Raw genomic sequence first — 19,716 nt, 5'->3', positions numbered from 1 at the left:
CAGACTTTGATGAGACAAGAACAGGCTCTAACTGGGTTAAAACAGTGGTTCTCATTCAGGGGCAACCCTGACCCTCCAAAGTTTGACATTTTTGGATGTCACGAAGTGGGGACTGTGCTACTGGCATCCAATGGGTAGAGACCAAGGGCTGCTGAACATCCTACAAAGCACAGGACTGTCCCCCACTATCAAAAATTATCTGGTCCTTAATGTTACTCCCTCACCCATGCTAGACCACTCTGTCACTCACTCAGGAGCTACTGGAAAAAGACTCTCCTTGTCATATGTGAAGAAACAAAAGCTCTAGTTGCTGCTGGAAGCCAGCATTAGGATGAAGTGTGGAAGGCAAACACAGAGTTCAGGTGATGACTTCTTGCCATAAGGGCTTTTAAAAAGATATACCATTTTTAGACAATAACTCATTTCCCCCCTCATTAAATGGGGAAAATGTTCTTTTCACCACATAGCACACTAAGTAAATCACATAATATTTCATATTATGGTTTCAGTTAAAGAACAGACTCACTAATGTACTCAATACAGCAGTTTCTTGTCAAGAACATCATATGAAACAAAAAGATTTAAAATGGTTCTGACATCCCACCTAATCCATTAGTCAGCTACATGGTGTCCCCCCAAAATATATGCCATACCCTAATCCCAATAACCTGTGCTTAGTACCTTAAGTGTAAATTCATATTCATTTCATATAGCAAAGGATGTGATTAAGTTAAGGATCTTGAGAAGATATACTTATCCTGGATTATTAGGGCAGGTCATAAATGCAATCCTGTATTTCCTTGTAAGAGAGGGAGCAGGAGTTTAGGGACAGATACATGGAGGAGGAGACACTGTGAAAACAGGCCACAGGTGATGTGGCCACAAGCTCAGGAATGCCATGCTGGCAGCCATCAGAACTGAAGGAGGAAAGAACTAGTTTTTGTCCTAGAGTCCCCCAGAGGGGACTCAGCCTTGACAGGTTTTTGACTTCCAGCTCCAGAACTCTAGTCAAAGAGAATAAACTTCTGTTGTTTTAAACAATCAAATTTGCAATAACATGTTATAGCATCCTTAGGAAACTAATACAGCATCCTTCAAGAAGATATAGAAATTATAGACTACAAGAAGGGAAGCAAATTGACATCTTGCTTTTGTGGGGGAAGGGACCCAAAGATTCATCTTCTACAAAGCCCAAAGGGAAAAAATGGTCACTAAGTACTTCAGATATTGAATGCATGATCTCCATCATCCTCCCAAGAAAGACTCCTTCCCTCCAACCCCACATCCTGTCAAGCTTTCCCCTTCTTTACAGAGGCAACAAAGCAACATTTTATTATATTTCATGTACAAAATGTATTTATTAATTTTCCAATTGCTATTTATGACTTACATAAAAATGTTTTCATTACTCTAATAAATTTTTCTATTTGTGGAAAATGGGTGGGTATCTTGGGTTGGGATAAAACAGATCATAACTTTTCCTATCAAAATTAATAGAAATAATTTTTTCTTTACTTTTTACTTAGTGACAGCATCTATAGAAATAAATTAAAGTCATTAAGTGAAAAATAAGTATATTTATTTCATTTATAACAAGTGTGTGGTAAGTAGTTTTATTTCTTTGACCCTCATCATTAATGCATTGTCAAGAATATCATATGGAAGAAAAAGATTCCTAAAATGGTTCAAACCTTCCATTTCATCAATACTAGTCTAAATGGTATCCCCCACCATGTCTTAATCCCTGGAACCTATTAATATTACCTTCAAGGAGTGCAGGAGGTATAGGTTGGAAATCAATGATCCATCCCAACCCTTTCATTTCATAGAGTAGGGAAGAGGGTGCAGAGGAATGGAGTACTTTCTTTAGACCACACATGTAGTTAGAATCCCAACAAGAACAGAGTCTAGGTCTCCTAGCTACTAGTTCAGTTTTCTACCTGAGGTTATGAGAAGGGTTAATGAGTTAATGAATGTTACTGAGTTAATGAATGCCTACAGGTGAAGAAAACATCGACCAACTAAAAGCTACCTCAACTTACACTTATTCTGCACTGATAATCAGACCTCAGTTTTCTACCTTTTTTGTGTCTTGCAACCCAGAGTCTTCAAGACCTTAATTACATAAAACTCTGTTATACTAGATTCTACTTGTACTGTATCTCAGTTGCTGACCAAAAACAAATACAACTAGTTCAAATCAAATGCGGGCGGGGGTGGACCAGTTGCTATGAAAAGGCTACAACGAAAAGACCTCATGAATACTCAAGGAAAGAAAACACACTTTACCTACCAAATAAAAACTGTGACTACAAGTTCCTGCCCCCATCCCATGAATCTCCACATGTATGCGACACTCTACAGCTTCTTTCTTTAGACTAGCTTTCTCTGTTGTTTTCCTCTCCCTAGCTTGAACATGGTTTTTATGGTGTGGTTAAGAAACTGGTCACAACACAACATGATCTTTCAGCCCAAAGATTCGTTATCACCTAATGAACTCAGTATCTCAAGGTTACCATTCTCAGGAAAGAGAATCTAATTGGCTCTAGACAATAGAGTCTCCACACTGATTTCTACTGAGTGAACTCTTCATCCTACAAAGATTGGTGGTCTATTCTGGGCCAATTCCTCAAGAAGGGGTGCAGCAAAGAGAAAATGATCAGCATGCCCATTAAGGTACTCAAGAGTATTTTAATATATAGCCTTTTAGTAAAGGATACCTGTTGGGAACCGCCCTGACTGGTATCAGAGGCTGAAACCCCCACCTAGGCTAAAGCTAAGGGAACACCCTTGGAACCGTGAGCCAGCAAGGAGACAAAAGCTTATCTCCCTGGCAGGAATGCTGCTTCTGCTGCTTTATTCATAACTGAACCCCCAAAAGCTTGGTCGGTTAGCCAAAGACGGGTAAGATTCCCCATGGGGGGGAAACGACCTAAGCCAGGCACGATCACTTTGGGAGGCCCCCCAAAAGAAGGACTTGGGGGGCTGCAGCAAAAGGGGGGTGATGGACCCTCACTCCTCGGCTTTGACAAAGTCTGAGTTCTCAGCATCTGGAAGAAAATCTCCTTATCTCTCGGTTGCCTTAGTTCCCTTGCTCCACCTAAGCCTGAAACAGTGACAGGGTAGTACAGCTCGGTACTGAGAAGTGCAGATTTCCCGGGGTGATCAGGCCTAAGAAAGAACATGTAAATTACTGTGAAACCTTCTTTGTTTAGAATGCTCTCAGTTGAATGAGAAGGGTCTTAGGAGGAAGTTAGTTTGTTCCTCAGTCTTACAGCTCTTTGACCCCCAACTCAATAGACGGGCAGAGTTCTTTGTTTTCTATAGTTCCTTACTTCCCCTAATGAGTACTGTACTTTACCTGAATTATTATGTAGCATGAGCCCAATAAAAGCAGGTATGGACTGTAAATCGGCGCGCTCCTCACTAGAAGGGGTGGCCATTTCGTCCCTACTTCTCCACAGAAACTAGTTTGTCTCTGTGCATGTTTTTTCTCGCGTGTTTATCGTCGAGCCATCCACAGCGTTCTGTGGTCACTGCTGGCCGGTGACCCACGCGCAACAGATACCCAGGAAGATTATGTACATGAGATCTGTGGAAAATATAACCATTACCTGCAAGAGGTCAGAAACCATTTTTATTTTATTTATTTATTTTTAAATATTTTATTTATTTATTTTTAGATAGAGGGGGAGAGAAGGAGAAAGAGAGGGAGAGAACCATCATTGTGTGGTTGTTCTCACATGCCCCCAGCTGGGGACCTGGCCCACAACCCAGGCATGTGCCCTGACTGGGATTCAAACCAGCAACCCTTTGTTTTACAGGCCTGTGCTCAATCCACTGAGCTACACCAGCCAGGGCCAGGAACCATTTTTAAATTTTCTTCCATCACTGTGGGTCTAGAGCAAAACCTTACTACTTGTTATCAGATTTTATCTCTTGCCCAGAATTATCTTTAATTAGCAGACCATTGAGGAAATCTCAGGAAATAAAAGAATATCTCTTATTTTTTCATGATATGGTCACTGACTTGCCATTATTTGGAGAAAAGGGAGGAAAGGAACAAACAAAAGTTATCACCAGTCCTTATATAAGTAGAATTTCTCTGAATCATATACCATGGTCAAAGTACAGTTCAACAGTTTAGCACAGGCATAGAATTCTAACGGAACTGCTACATCAAGTAATTTTTTTTAAATAAAAGAAGCGGATAAGGACGAATAGACAGAGCACAAAGGTTGTTAGGGCAGTGAAACAACTCTGTATGATATTATTATGGTGGATACATGTAATTACACACTTCTCTCAAGCCATAAAATGTACCACATCAAGGGGGTATACAATGAACTCTAGATGATTATGATATATCAGTGTAGATTCATCAATTATAACAAATGTACAATTCTTATACAGGGTATTGATAGGGTGAGGTTGTACATGTGCTGGGGAAAGGGACAAAGGAGAGTTGGATACTTTCCACTCCATTTTGCTGTGAAGCTAAAACTGCTCTTTTAAAAAGTCTATTTAAAATAAAAAAGGCCATGGTGACAGGAGCAACCTTGGCCTAACAAAACTAAAACCTATTCTAGACACTCTGAGCATAAGGATCAGAAACAGCAGGAACACAGTGAGAAAGGCGAGAATGGATCTCAATTACATCTGGCAGCAGCCGCAGCCCTCACACCCTATATAATAAAATCAATCAGTTCCCTGAGTTACAATTTCATAAATTTAGACAGCCAGATGCTTGGTTTCTCCAGACAGAGAAGATAATTCCTGTTGGTTGTATATGAGGTATTATCTGCTTCCAAGTCTAGTATGTGAACTCCTCAACCACCAGGAAATTAAATACAAAGCTTTTATTGGGTCTCCCCCTAACTCTACCCCCAAGATAATATTCATTTCCAATGTCAACTAAGAATTTCAGAGGGGAGATCTCCTTTTACATCTATGAAGTTTTTTTGTTACAGGGTTTGTTTGTTCTTGAAGAAGTTTTCAACTCAACTTAGACTGCAGGATATTCTAACAGTACCATGTGGCTTCTGGCATTAATTCCATGGGCCAACTTTCCTCTAGACCTTTCCTCTTACAGATGCTCTTCTTCCTGTCACAGGGAGCCTGGTCTTTCTCTTTCCCTCCCCTCCCTCATTTCAAGACCACTCATTTAGGGGCAAGGTAATCTCAAGAACAGCTTGATTATATATTTATGTATGTGCCTACCCTAAATCTTAATAAAGTGCTACAGCTCATTCCTTGTCATACTCCAAGAATTGTATTTTTAGTCTGGTAATTCTCAAAAGGTTTAACCCCATCCATTTGGTAGGACCTCAAAAAATAATCAAAGAACAAGTAAGTATGAGTCCTTTTGCCTACGAACTGTGGGTAAAGATCTTGAAAGTTCTCCTACTAGCTTAAAGAGCATAATTGTGACCTTAGATAAATTAAAGTTTTGAGAAAAAAACTAGTCCACATATAATTACTTTGTCTATGTTTCCTTCTTTATTCTATGCTTCCTTCCTTATAGTACAGATTTCCTCCTCTAAGCATTTGGGAAGAAAGATGTTATGAAAGTAAAAAATTTTAAATGGTATTTCCTGGATTTTACCCTTCATTTACCAAGCCATACTTTCATTTATCTAAAAAACAATTCCTAAGTACTAGTTCTTAAAGATACACAGGGACTCCACAATCAAAGGATTCAGAATTCAAGTGAGGTTTCTAACTGTATGCTATGTACACTGTAACTTGTTAAAGATTCTAAAAGTCTTTCAACATTCACATGGTCATTCAACAAACATTCATTAAGCACCTACTGTTTGCCAGGCACTGTGCCAGAGATTAGTGATAAAATGTCGACCCCAAGCCTCAAGGAGCTTTAGTCTAGAGAGTGTTTTTCAAATTGCAAGTTGTGAAATCAATTACATGGTAGCAACCAAGCATTCTTTTTTTAATGAAGTAAGATAGAATGGAAAATACAGTATATTATACAAAGAAAGAGGAGGTGCTACTTAGTAAAACTTCTGTGAAAAATAATAAATTGGACTACACAAAGAGTCCACTTAGTTTTTTCTGTAAAATAAATGACATATCTTTCATTTTCACAAATAACTTCATGGATTTGGACATTTTGAGTATGTCAGCTATTTCCCACATGGTATAACATTGATTATTCTTAATTGATATTTTGATTTGATCCCTACCAACTTCACCTGGTCTACCCATCCGTGGAGCGTCGTCCAGTGAGAAATCTCCAGCAGAAACTTTACAAACCACTTTTGACATGTTCAATCAGTCACAACACCTTCTCCGTACACTGCACAAATCTTTTTTTGCATTTCACTTTTACATTTTACCTTTCTTGAAATAATAAAGCATAATATACTGAAAATGTTGCATATTTTCTTCCATCTTCAATTTAAAATGGCTACACAAAAATTCACCAGTTTTTATTTTTCTCATGCTTCTATGACAGCTGTCACAATACAGTATAACAATATTGTTTCAAATGAAGTTAAAGACAACTAAGCACTACTAGAGCCATATTACAGAAAAGAAAAAAAAAACTTTTTGGCCAATGCAATATAAGTGTGTTCTAAATAGGATTTAAAATATACTTTTTATTATAGAACACAGTCAAAAGGTTTTAGCCCTGGCTGGTGTGGCTCAGTGGATTGAGCACCAGCCTGTGAATCAAAAGGTCTCCAGTTCGCTTCCAGGTCAGAGCACATGGCTGGGCTGCAGGCTAGGTCCCCAGTTGGGGGCATGCAAGGGGCAACTGGTTGATGTTTCTCTTGCATATTGATGTTTCTCTCCCTCTCTTTCTCCCTCCCTTCTTCTCTCTCTAAAAATAAATAAATAAATATTTAAAAAAAAAAACGTTTTAGAAACCCCGGCTTTAGGAAAAGAAATATATTACACAAGAAATGATAATAAAATATAAAGAGTGATATAAAAGAATGAGTGAATGATACTACGGAAACATCAAAGAACATTACCAAAACTTTTTTGAGCCTAAACACATTATCACTTCACACTAGTTAAAAACCTTTGGAAGAGAGGAGGGACTTCCAGAATGACAAAGTGAGGGGCTTAGCTGATGTGCTCCCAGTGAAAGTGGTGAAAATTATTAAAACAATAATCATATAAAGTCTCTGGAAATGCTCCCAAGAGCAAAGATCAAATGAAAATATCTACTCATGAAACTTTGGTAAGAAAGGAGAGATGGTATCTGAACCACCACCACTCCCTACCTCCCTCCTCTCAACTCAGCAAAGCAAGACTCCACTGCAGCAATTAGAAGAGCTTAAAAGCTGGGTGTGGCCAGGGGAAAAAAAATGAAAAGGCCACAGAAGCTGGCACCCACAGGTTTAGTTGCAGGTGATTGGGCAGAGTGCACGTAAGAATGTTCGAAAAGAGAGCCAGAGTGTATAAAGCCTGGAGGAAAGAAAACGCTTGGTATGTTCTAGGAATCGAAGAGAAACAAGTGTGATGGAGCCACTAAAATAAAGGGAAAGATTTCTTTGTAATCGCAATTTTCATTAAATCTGTGAAATGAATACAGCACCTATGCCAGAATGAAGGGTCATGAGAACTGCTAGAGCATTACTTAACAACTAAGAGACACTTAAATATTTGTTTCATGAATAAATGAACAAAGCCAATGTATGAGTAGTTTTTTTGTTCAGAAGCTATGATATAAAAAAACCAAGATGTGATGGATTGCACTGATGTTCTCTTGCTCTAAGGATTGGCGATTCACAGAATCTCACAGTCACTGAAGGGCAGAGTCAGGGAAACGAAGTATGGGTTAAGAGCTGATTTGCTGAGGTATAAGCTGTGGTCCCAATGCAATTTAACAGAACTTGACGTTTTTCTGAATTCCACTGTTTCCTCTATGACTTCTGGTGTTGGCATAGAAAGAGTTGAAGAGAGCCCTACTATCAGTCCAGACTGACGATGGGCATATCCAAAGCTGCTGAGAAGCAACATCAGAGGCTTAACACCATGGGAAGGGAAACAGACAAGCCAGTCTAAAGAAATAAAAAAGCAAATAAACATAATAAGCACCAGAAGGAGGAGGGTAAGAGAAAGGATATCTAGTGTCCAGAGTTGCTACATTATATTATCTAAAATGTCATTTCCAACAAAGAAAATATGAGGCATGCAAACAAACAAGATAGTATGACCCATACACAACAATAAAAGCAGGCAACAGAAACTTCTTGTGAGAACAACCAGATTTCTCATAAAAATATTTCAAAGTAACTATTATAAACATGTTCTTAGAACTGAAGAAAACAATGACTAAAGAAATGAAGAAAGGAATAAAGATAATGTGTTGCATCAGTAAAGAGGCAAGCTATAAAAAAGAAACAAATTGTAATTCAGAGTTGAAAAATACAATAATGGAGCATGTGGGGAACTCACTAGAGTGGCTCAATAGTAGACATGAACTGATAGAAGAAAGAATAAGCAAACTTTAAGATAGATAAATAGATAGATATCAAGGCAAAACAAAAACAGAGCAAAAAAAAATTAGAAGAATGAAGACATAGCCTCAGAGAAATGTGAGGTAACATTAAGTGTACTAACACATTTATAATGGAAATTTTTAATTTGCCATGACCAGATAACTTTATCACTGAATTCTACCAAAAATTTAAAAAGTAATTAACACTAATTCTTCATAAAATCTTTCAAAAAATATATGAGAGGAAGGAGTACTTCCCAATTTATTTTGTAAGGCCAGTACTGCCATAATACCAAAACAAGAAAAAGGCATCATAAGAAAACCACATACCATTATGTTATAAGGATATGGACATAAAAATCTTCACCAAAATACTAGTAAACCTAATCCAGCTACATAAGAAAAGAATTATACACCATGACCAAACAGATTTATCCCAGAAATGCAAGACTGGTTTAACTGAAAAATAATTAATATAGCAACCAAAGAAAAAACAAAAATCTCATGATCATCTCAATAGATACAGAGAAACTATGTGATGAAATCTAACACCCTTTCATGATAAAAAAAAAACTCAACCAACTAAAAATAGAAAGAACTCGATAAAAAATATCTGCAATACCCCCCAAATTAAAAATGGATCTATCTTTTGACCTAGTGATCCCACTTCTGGATATATCTGAAAGAACCCAAAACATTAATTCAAAAGACTATAAACACCCCTATGTTCACTGCAGCATTATTTACAATCACCAAGATATGGAAGCAGCCCAAGTGTCCATCAATGGATAAGTGGATAAAATGACTATGGGACATTGACACAACTGAACACTACTCGTACGTAAAAAAGAAAATTTTACCCTTTACAGCAATATGGATGGACCTAGAGAACATTATGTCAAGTGAAATAAGCCAGTCAGAGAGAGAGAAATACCATATAATTTTACTCATATGTGGAATCTAATGAACAAATTGAACTAACAAGGAAAATGGGGACAGACTCATAGATGGAGAGCAGGATGACAGCTGTTGGCAGGGTAAGGGATGAGGGGATTGAGTAAAAAGAAAAAGAGACTCAGAGTCATGGACAACAGTGTGGTTACTGCTCAGGAGTAGGGATATAAGAGGACTAAATGGTAATAGAAAAAATACAATAAAGATTAAATCAGAAAACAAAAGCAAAAATGAAATACAGCTGACATCATGCTTAATGGCAAAAGACTGGATTATGTGACCTAAAATCAGGGACAAGATAAGGACATTCACCTTCACCACTTCTAATCAACAATGTACTGGAGTTACTACATAGGGAAACTAAGCTAAATAAATAAACAAACAAATAGATAAATAAATAAATAAAATCCACATGGAAAAGGAGTTGAATCATAACTCTCAATTTCTCAAAGAATCATCAAGATCATCATATTTTAAACTGAAACAAGAAAGAACCAAGAACTAATCCTCAATATTACTTTAAATGTTCAAGTCAGATGGCAAAACCTGCAACCAGAGCTGAACCAAAAACTCCATTATTTTCTGAATTATATTTGTTTTTTGTATTGACTTTTGATACCTCCAACCTGCTCCATGAAAATTTAAAGTGGTTAATATTTACCCATCCAATTAAACAATACAAAATATAACCTAAGGCAAGTAGATAGAATAAACGGGACAAAGATGACCTAACCCCTAGAACCTGTGAATATGTTACCTTACAAGGCAATAGAGTCTTTGCTGATGTGGTGAAATTAAGGATCTTGACATGGCAACATTATTCTGTACTACCCAGGAGGCCCCAATGCAATCACAGGAGTCCTGTAAAGGAAGGAGGGAGCAGAAGAGTATGAAAAGATGTGACACTGAAAGGAGAGGTAGGAGTGATTTGGGGCAAAGAGCCAAAGAATGAGAGTAGCCTCTAAAGCTGGAAAAGATAATGAGATATATTCTCCCCTAGAGCCTCCAGAAGGACCTTGCCAACACCTTGATTGTAGCCCAGTGAAAGTGATTTCAGACTTTCACCCTTTAAAGTGTAAGACAAGAAATTTGTGTGGTTTTATGCCTCTATAATTGCAGTAATATATTACAGAAGCGATGTGAAACTAATAAAGGTTAGTATTTTAAAAAAGCATCCTGATGGCCAGTGGTTGGCATCAATAGGCTCTACATTTTTTTTGTGATCAACTCAAAACTGGCAAACAAGTCATGACTCAATTTGACCAAGAGCTAAAAACAAATCAGTTGTAAAGGAAAAGTACAATACTACTTTCCAATCTTCCCAAGGAGAAACCTCTCAGGCTGTTTATAAAAAGATGCTTTGCCTACTCAGGTAACAGAAAATCTTCCTATGTACACAGAATTCCAATTTTAAAATGTCCCAATAATAAATGGTTTCTCTTCAGACTGCTTTTATGTTATTCAATAAATATTTACCACTCATTCTCATATTCTTTCTCTGACAATAAGAAATCTCTTCATTTAGTTCACCTTCTCCCAGATATCAAAATATTTTTTCCTCTACATAGGAAGAACCCTAATTTTTTTCACTTTCCCCTTGCTCCTTAACTCAAAATCTTTAGTGTTTCATTGTATATGTAGGAAGGAGGGAAAGAGGGTAGACAGTCTTAAAACTCAAAAAAATAACAATCACTACCACATCAAATTATACACAGGCCTGTAAACCTGGGTTATCATTAATTAAAAATATCAGTTCTCTAACAAAATCTGAACAGCCAAATATGTGGTATACCAACATCAAATGAAAAACAGTAAACCTGTCAGCAATTCTTTTTTTTTTTTATCCTCACCTGAGGACACTTTTCATTGCTTTTTAGAAAGAGAGGAGGGCAAGGGGGGACAGAGAGAAAGAGAAACATTGATGTGAGAAAGAAACATCAACTGGCCACCTCTCATAGGCTCCCAGCCCAGGGATTGAACCCACAACCTAGGTATGTACACTGACTGGGAATCAAACACATAACATTTTGGTGTACTAGATGACACTGCAATCAACTAAGCCGCACTGGCCAGGGCAGCAATTCTTATGTATAAGGAATATAATTTAACTTTTAATATTTTGAAAGATAACCCTTTTAACAAATATTTTTAAGAGCCGAGTACAAAAATTATTCTAAATGTTTGAATAATCAAACATTCATTTTCAATATATCAGAGTATGAGGGGAAAAACTAATCAGATTTACCTTTCATTAGAAAAAGGAAACAAAACCGATCTCAATGTGTATATGTTACCCAGTTTCAACAGTAGCCTGGACAAATTAATCAGATAATAAAAACATAGTTTTTGAACTAGAAGCAACTTTAAAGATTGTCTAAACTCAAATGCCCCAGTTTCATGGATGAGGAGACTCGGATCCTTTATCAGTCACTGATCCAGCTAAACCTAGAATGACATGATGACCCTCAAAGCCATGTGCTACAGAGCAGTAAAAACAAACACACTGAAAAGAGGGGAAAGACCTTGACCCAGCTTTGCCAATGTCATGTTTCCAGTCTTTGGTCTGTATTACCAGTCTTCACTCTGACATACACTTACCACTGGGGATATGGAGTACAGAGACTGTCTAAGGCAGGGGTGTCAAACTCATTTTCTCTAGAGTCCATGTCAGCCTGGAGGTTGCCTTCAAAGGGCCGAATGTAATTTTAGGACTGTATAAATGCAACTGCAGGAGGGTGCAGCCAGGGGGCCCCTAAAAGAAGGATTTGTAATGGGGTCCAGAACTCAAGGTGTCCAGGAAATATTTGAAAGATATATAGCATGTCCTTACTGCCCCCCACAGGTGTGAGTTGGGGGAAGGGCCACATGGAGCAGGGCCATTGATAGCTGTGTTACATAGCAACAGCTTTGCAGCTAACCTCTGGCATGGTCATTTAACATATCCATAACCTTTAACTGGTTTCATAGATATGTTAAATAGCTGTAGCCATGCTCTGAGCCAGGGGGATGGAAGGAACTTCCCCCCAAGATGTAACTGGGAGGCAACTCCCCCTAGTTACAGCGCCTGTGTGACGGCTTGGAGATGACTGGATCCATGACATGGATCCCTGCCCAGACTCATGACAGCAGCCCAGTAAAGCTGGAAGGATATGGGAGTACTGGCAAGTGTAGCTGGCAAGTGTGGGAGGAGTCGGAAATGGGGCTGCAGAGGAAGGTTGGTGCAGGGATTTAAACCCAGACTCGGCAGCCACTGAAGAGAGGACCACAACTAGTGGAGAAAGAACCACAAGGCAGCAGCCATGTAAGGAGAACCACGTGCCTTTGGCAGAGTAGGGACCCCCACAGCCATGAGAAGAATCACCATGCGGCTTCAGCAAAGAACCACCATGCAGCATTAGCTGGAGATCCCGGCAACACAGCTGATAGTGCTGGAAACCGAGGAAGGCCTACCAGCCGAGCACAGATTACTGGGAAGAACCGGGGGCTGCCTGAGCCATGGACTTCTATTTCTTTTCCTGAGATATAGTACCCCAGACTGGGCAAAGGGGGAAACAAAGGACTGTGTGTGTTTGTGGGTGTTTTAAGGGATTTTGGGATTTTGATGAAAACATTAAGTCATTACTTTTAGTCTGTGTAACTTAAATAAATAGCTCCTTTCCTTTTCACCAATCTCTAACATGGAGAGCTATATTTCCCTGGTGATGGGAAAGGTGAACCTAGTACAGGGGGACCCAGGAGAAGGGGGGATCAATTCGGTAGCATTGTGGGACCCTCTTCCCTGGCAGCCAATCGGGGAAAATCATGGGGGACCACATGTGCAGTAGCTTTAAAGTAATCCAACTACTTGTACATGCTCAGTAAAAGCCCACCAAAACTAGCCAGGAAGGATCCCCACCCTTTAAGAATAGAGTCCCTCCAGCCTATGAGGTCAATCTCTGCTTAGAGTTGGCCTGCTCCCATGTTCTCTACTATAAACTGTGGGTGTTCAGTTCAATTCTTTGTCCCAATCACCAAGAACCTGGTTACCTGTGGCCACCTCTGACACAACTACTCCTTAAAGGTTAAGCAAGAACTGCTGGGTAGAAACAAGGTGCCAGGCCAGATAAAACAAGGTGGAAGGCTGAATTCGGACCACAGGCCTTGTGTTTGCCGCCTGTGGTCTAAGGAGTATACTAGTACAATTAGTTCTAACATAAATTTCCTCAACATTAACATCCTCAATTTTCATACATTCTCTCTTAGTCCATTTGGGCTGCTATAACAAAATACCACAAATTGGGTGGCTTATAAATAACAGAAATTTATTTGTTACAGTTTTTGAGATTGGGAAGTCGAAAAGCAAGGTGCCACAGACTCATTGTCTAAGAGGAACCTGCTTCCTTGTCCACAGATGGCCATCTTTGCTATGCTATGCTATGACTTCATATATTGGAAGGGGCTGGGGGTTCTCTGGAGACTTTTATAAAGAAGCATTGATCCCACTCATGAAGGCTCCACCGTGAAGACCTAATCACTTCCCTAACACCCTACTTCCTAGTACTATTCCTCTGGGGTTACTTTTCAACACGTGAATGAGGAGACCCAAGAGAAAAGAAAAACTCAGTCTGTGGCATCACTCTTTCCTAAAAATTCTGTGAGAACAAATGAGGTCTAAACCTCTCTTTTCCTCCCTCTCCTGTCATAATAATTTTTCTCCCACTTTGTAGAAGGAAGCTGTGATGTGGTTATGTGTAACAAGAAATACATATATTTTGGTCTTCATCCAAGGTTCCTGGCTCACAGCATGCAAAATCCTTGGAACTTCCTAAGTGATAAAAGCAACGGGAGTATCTTTTGTTACAATATTTGGTCTCTAGTTTTCAATGACTGATATAGCTTCAGAGTAATAAGGTGAAAGGGTGTCTTGTTATTCATAACAAACCCCTTACTACCACACCTGACTTTATGTTAATGTTTTTGGATGGAGGCTGATTGCCAGGTTATCAACCATGATTAATGGGTTGGAACTTCCCAACTCAATCCTGCCACCCAAGAAGGGACCTGAGGGTGGAATCAATCACAAATGGCCAATGATTTGATCAATCATGCCTACATAGTGAAGCTTCCATAAAAATCCCTGAACTATGGGGTTTCAAGAACTTCTGGTTGGTAACTTACCAGAAGTGGGTACACTCCAAACTCCATAGGGACAGAAGCTCCTATGCTTGAGATCTTTGGCAACTTACCTTATGTATCTCTTCATCTGGCTATTCATTCATTTCCTTGAATATTTTTTGTAATAAGCTGGTGATCTAGTAAGTAACTATTTTCCTGTAGCTCTAGCAAATCAATCAAAACCAAGGAGGGGGTTGTGGGCACCACCCTTAGACTGTGACTGTGTCTAAAGGAGGAGGGAGAGGGCTAGTCTTGTGGAACTGAGCCCTTGACCTATGGGATCTAATGCCATCTCTAGTCAGACAATGTCAGAATTGAGTTAAATTGCAGGACATCTGCCTGGTGTATGAGAATTGCTTGGTGTGGGGAGCCCCTAAACATTTGGTAACCGGAAGTGTCAGAAGTGAAGAGAAATGTTCTGTGACAGATTATTAAGAGAAAAGGAGACACACAGGAAGGGAAGTGTGTTTTCCCTTTACAGAAGCCATTCCTGACTCATACTATGGTACACAACAAGGAATAAAAATCAGGGCTTCCAACAGGGACCATTTGAATGACTGGCACCCGTATATCAATATTTCCCAAGGCATCCACTGAAAATATCACCACCACCATCCCACATCTATCTCATTAAGAGACACAGTTCACATTAAACTTTACTTTTATATTTAACAGATTATTTTCAAAATTTATAAAATGTTTATGTCATTTTAATCAACTATGTACTAGAAATAATTAAAAAGATTCAGAGAAATATTTAAACACATAATCTTAAGTTACACAGACTTTCATTGCAGAATCTTTTGAAATTCTATTACCTGAATGCTTGTGTTCCCTATATTCTACTCAGTCAGAAGCAGTTTCTCCATCTTTTGAACTGTCTGTACTAAATGTTCTCAACTTCCCCAAACTTGACTCATTTCAAAATGAAACTGCACCATTTCCTGCTTACCTGAGGTTTCTGGGCTTTCTCTCTTTTCCCACCCATGTTCTATTCCCATCCCTTCTCTTCTCATTTTAGACTTTTCTCTATCCATTGTTCTCCCTGTCCATCACCACCTTTTCTCTTGGTCTACTAAAATACTCTTTTCCCAATGTAAGTAAGAATAAAAGGAAAAGATATTTCCTTAATTGTTTCATCCTATTTCCTTCTTTCCCTTCAGAGTCAAGCTATTTGAAAGAAGAATCTACACTCTTCTATACTCTATTCACTGCTGACTCTATTTTCTCAGTAATTGTTTGCTCCTCAGTTTCCAGAAATGACTTCTGTTGCTACCATCACACTGAAGCTTTTTGGACAAAGGTCAAAGGTTAACAACTCTGTGCTATCAACCACCTGGACAAGTCCAACATTAATTGTTCAGGCCTTACCTTGTTTATCTACTCTGTAGCATGGAACACTCTTCACAGTACTTGCCCTAAACACACTCCCCTCCCTTAGTTTCACAGACATCACTCTTCCTTTGTCCAGTAGCTCCTCCTAAGTCAGCCCCCTTTGAAGGTTCTTTGTCCTCTAGCCATCATGCAAAGCCCAGGATGACTGGTACTTGAGAAATGTGAAACACACACACACACACACACACACACACACACACACACCCCAAATACCACAAAAGCCTATCCCTGTGCCATTTTAAAAGCTGAAACTGTCATTTTCACCATAATGTCCTTGCCCTGATAGACTGGTCTTGGCTATTACCAAAGAAAAAGTTCTAATTCTAAGTCCAAAAAGATCATGGAAGATGCCTCAGCAAACGATGAAGGACAGGGGCATATTTATTTCTCTGGATGCCTCTACTCTTCACATGTAACTTATGATTCTAAACCATATTCTCTCCCAACCACACCAGTGATACCATACTAAGTAGTGTTACTAATGACCTGAATTCAGGCCAGTAGCTGACTCCATCACATATACTCCTGCCTTTGGAATAAACTGGAGGAGCAACTGTATCTCATCTGAATTTGCCTTCCAAATAGGCAAAAACTATACCATCAACCATTTCCAAAAACTGGGTTGGAATCATCAGTTTAAGTCAATTCACAGACCTCAATAGTTCAGATGAAAGACAGTGAGGAGGCCTGGCGGTAGTACTAAATGTTGAGGGACAATACACCACATTTTCAGTTATTCACTACCTCTCAACCATGAAAAGGGAAGGTAAAATCAAATGGTGTTCAACAGTTAATCATTTCTACCATTCACCATTATCATTACATCTTGCCATTAATAGTAAGATGGGCCACCCAAGCTTCCTTCTTGAGGCCCAGACTTGGCAGCAAAGCAGACAGAGTGGTAGAAAACAGACAAGGATAGAGATAATTATACTTGAACAACAATAAAAAAATACAGATTAAAAAAGAAAAGAAAGAAAACAGACAAGGATAGAAGGAGAAATCTCCTGAGTCTCCTAAAGAAGTGAGGCAAATCTCAAAAGTAACCCTGTAGAACTGACTTTGATTTTTTCATTAAATGAAAATGCCCGGAGAGAGAAGGTGCCACACTTTTAAACATTAATGTGAATATCTTACGAGGGACTTGTAACCAGTGAAAAAAGGTGGTAGGTACACCTCACCCCACCTATTGATGGGGAAAGGCAGAGGAGACCACGGTGACAGTGACAGATGGAAGGACAACTTCTGCCTACAGCCAGCCTGGATAATTCCCAAATATCTTACCTGCTGTTTTAGTTATAAAGGATGGAGTAAGTACAGAACCAATAGGACATTGTCTATACTACCTATTATAGATCACTAACCGGACTACTTGACCATTCTGTGATAATTACTTTGATTCTGAAGCCAGTCCTAAAGTTTTGTTTTAAAAACTGTCTTGCATATTGGAAATGCAAGATTCCCTAAATTTGTATGACACAAAAGAGTATGTTTAATTCACAGTGTTACACCATAATATTAGGTACAAGGAAAAAACTCATTTTATATGAGTTAAGAATTTAATGAATGGCAATCACTTAATCATTTTGAGCTGCCACTAGGCATAAAGTCAAACCTTTTCCAAAAAACTTGAACAGCTATTTGAGTGACCAGTACCTCTGTTTTGCTCATCTAATAAATATCAGCATAACAGAGCAATTAAGTAAGCTGACTCTGGAGGGAGGTTGCCAAGGTTTGAATCCATAATATGTCACATACTAGCCTTGTGACCTTGGAAAGTTATTTAGCCTCTCTGCCCCTCAGTCTCTGCATCTGTAAAATGGAAAACATACTAGGATTAGTGTAAATAATAAAATGTATAAATATACAGCACTTAGACCTGTGCCTGGTACACTGCCAGCACTCAAAAAATGTTAGCTACTATCATTATTTATTGCATTTCTTTAAAAAAAAAAGTAGGTACAAATGATCTCTCTGGAAAGTCAGCAAAACTTCTCATGAAAGCAGGGGAGTCAACAGTGAGAATAAGCACCAATATCATTGACAGGCTGTGCACCACACAAATGTGAAAGCCCCACAGTTGTTTACTTTCCTCTACCATAAATATTAGAGTCAGAGGTTTCAAGATTTTGCTAAGCCAGTTCCTGCTACATTAAAAAATGGTAACATAAGATGGTTTGGTGGGCTGTCAAGTCATGGGTTGTATAAACACTAGTTTACAACAAAACGACTGTAAAAGTGATATGCTTTTTATTGGTTATGTTTTTGTTATATTAAATTTTATTTGAGGCCTTCTATTTCTCTAGCTGTAAATAACAGGGAGAAGAGTCTATTTGAGAGCCAAGAACCAAATTTAAATAAACTATAAATTTCTCAACAGAAAATTCAGCTCAACCTCTTTTTATGTGCAAGACCAAACACAGTATACTTTATAATCTGAAAACCAAACACATCACAAGCAAACTAGGTTCTAATCCTAGCTCTACCACTGTTATCTGTGTAGGCCAAAATATTGCATCTCTCTCTCAAAGAAAGATATAATAATACTAATCTCACAAAACTAAAAAGAAGATTAAATGACATAAATATTAGTGACAAACAGTACTTGTAATTGTCAATAAATAATACAGGAAAGTATCATTTATTCTAGTTCACACACACACACACACACACACACACATACACACACACACACAATAAAGAAAAAAAGAACCTGAACCAAGGAATAAGAGAAAGAGCATAAAAAGAAACTAATTTAAAATTCCTTCTGTGAAAGGAAAAAAATGTGATAGCTGGGAAAAAATAAAGATAAATAAAATGCTAATTTACCTAAGCAAAGAAGTATGAGGAAAAGCCAAAGACATTTATTACATAACAAAGAAATCTGGAAAGAAACTATGTATTTCTCAATCATTATTAGAGATGAAGTCTATATGTAATTAGGAACTCCAAAGAGCATGTAACTATGATGGAATAACATACTCAACCAAAGTAGGCTCTGAGACTCTATAATTTAAAATTATTATAATATTATAAACTATATAAACTAATATTTGGAGTAAGCTTAAAACAGATTGGAATAAATTCTATGGATTTTACACTGAACTATTAATATACTTTGTTCTTTATGTTACATATATGGGAATTAAAACATTTAAAAAATAATAATAGTGCCATGTAAAGGATGTAAATAATCTACACATCAAAAAACATTTATTGTTTCATTCAACAGATATCTACTGATTGTTGACTAAATGAAAAAGTATTTTACAATACTGGTAATCAAATAAAAGCACAGTAAAAAAAAAAAACTACCATTTTTAACCTTTAAAATTAGCAACTAAAATATAATTCCCAGTACTGGGAAGAATACAGTCAAATAGTCACTCATATACAGGAGTGTAACTGGTACAAGTTTTCTGGATGGTGGTCAGAAAAGTATATCAAAGCTTTGGTGGGATTCACCCCAGGGATGCAAGGATGGTACAATACTCATAAATCAGTAAATGTAATACATCACATAAACAAAAGCAAAGACAAAAACCACATGATCATATCAACTGATGCAGAAAAAGCATTTGATAAGGTATAGCACCCATTTATGATAAAAACACTCAGCAAAGTGGGAATAGAGGGAGCATTCTTCAACATAATAAAGGTCATATATAAGAGACCTACAGCCAACATCATATTCAACCGGCAAAAGCTAAAATCTTTTCCACTAAGATCAGGAACAAGGCAAG

General features: G+C 38.1%; 1 protein-coding gene across 2 annotated transcripts in view; it reads right to left on the bottom strand.

The window, feature by feature from the left end:
* The window catches only part of FANCC (FA complementation group C), a 306,859-nt gene that overhangs the window by 240,858 nt on the left and 46,285 nt on the right, over positions 1–19,716 (bottom strand). The gene's annotated exons all lie outside the window — the stretch shown is intronic.

This window comes from Phyllostomus hastatus, unplaced genomic scaffold, assembly GCF_019186645.2.
Source record: "Phyllostomus hastatus isolate PE091 unplaced genomic scaffold, TTU_PhHast_1.1 phas_contig_312, whole genome shotgun sequence".
Classification (NCBI taxonomy): Eukaryota; Metazoa; Chordata; class Mammalia; order Chiroptera; family Phyllostomidae; genus Phyllostomus; species Phyllostomus hastatus.
The sequence above is the reverse complement of the archived record's forward strand: the minus strand, read 5'-3'. Positions and strand labels throughout refer to the sequence as shown.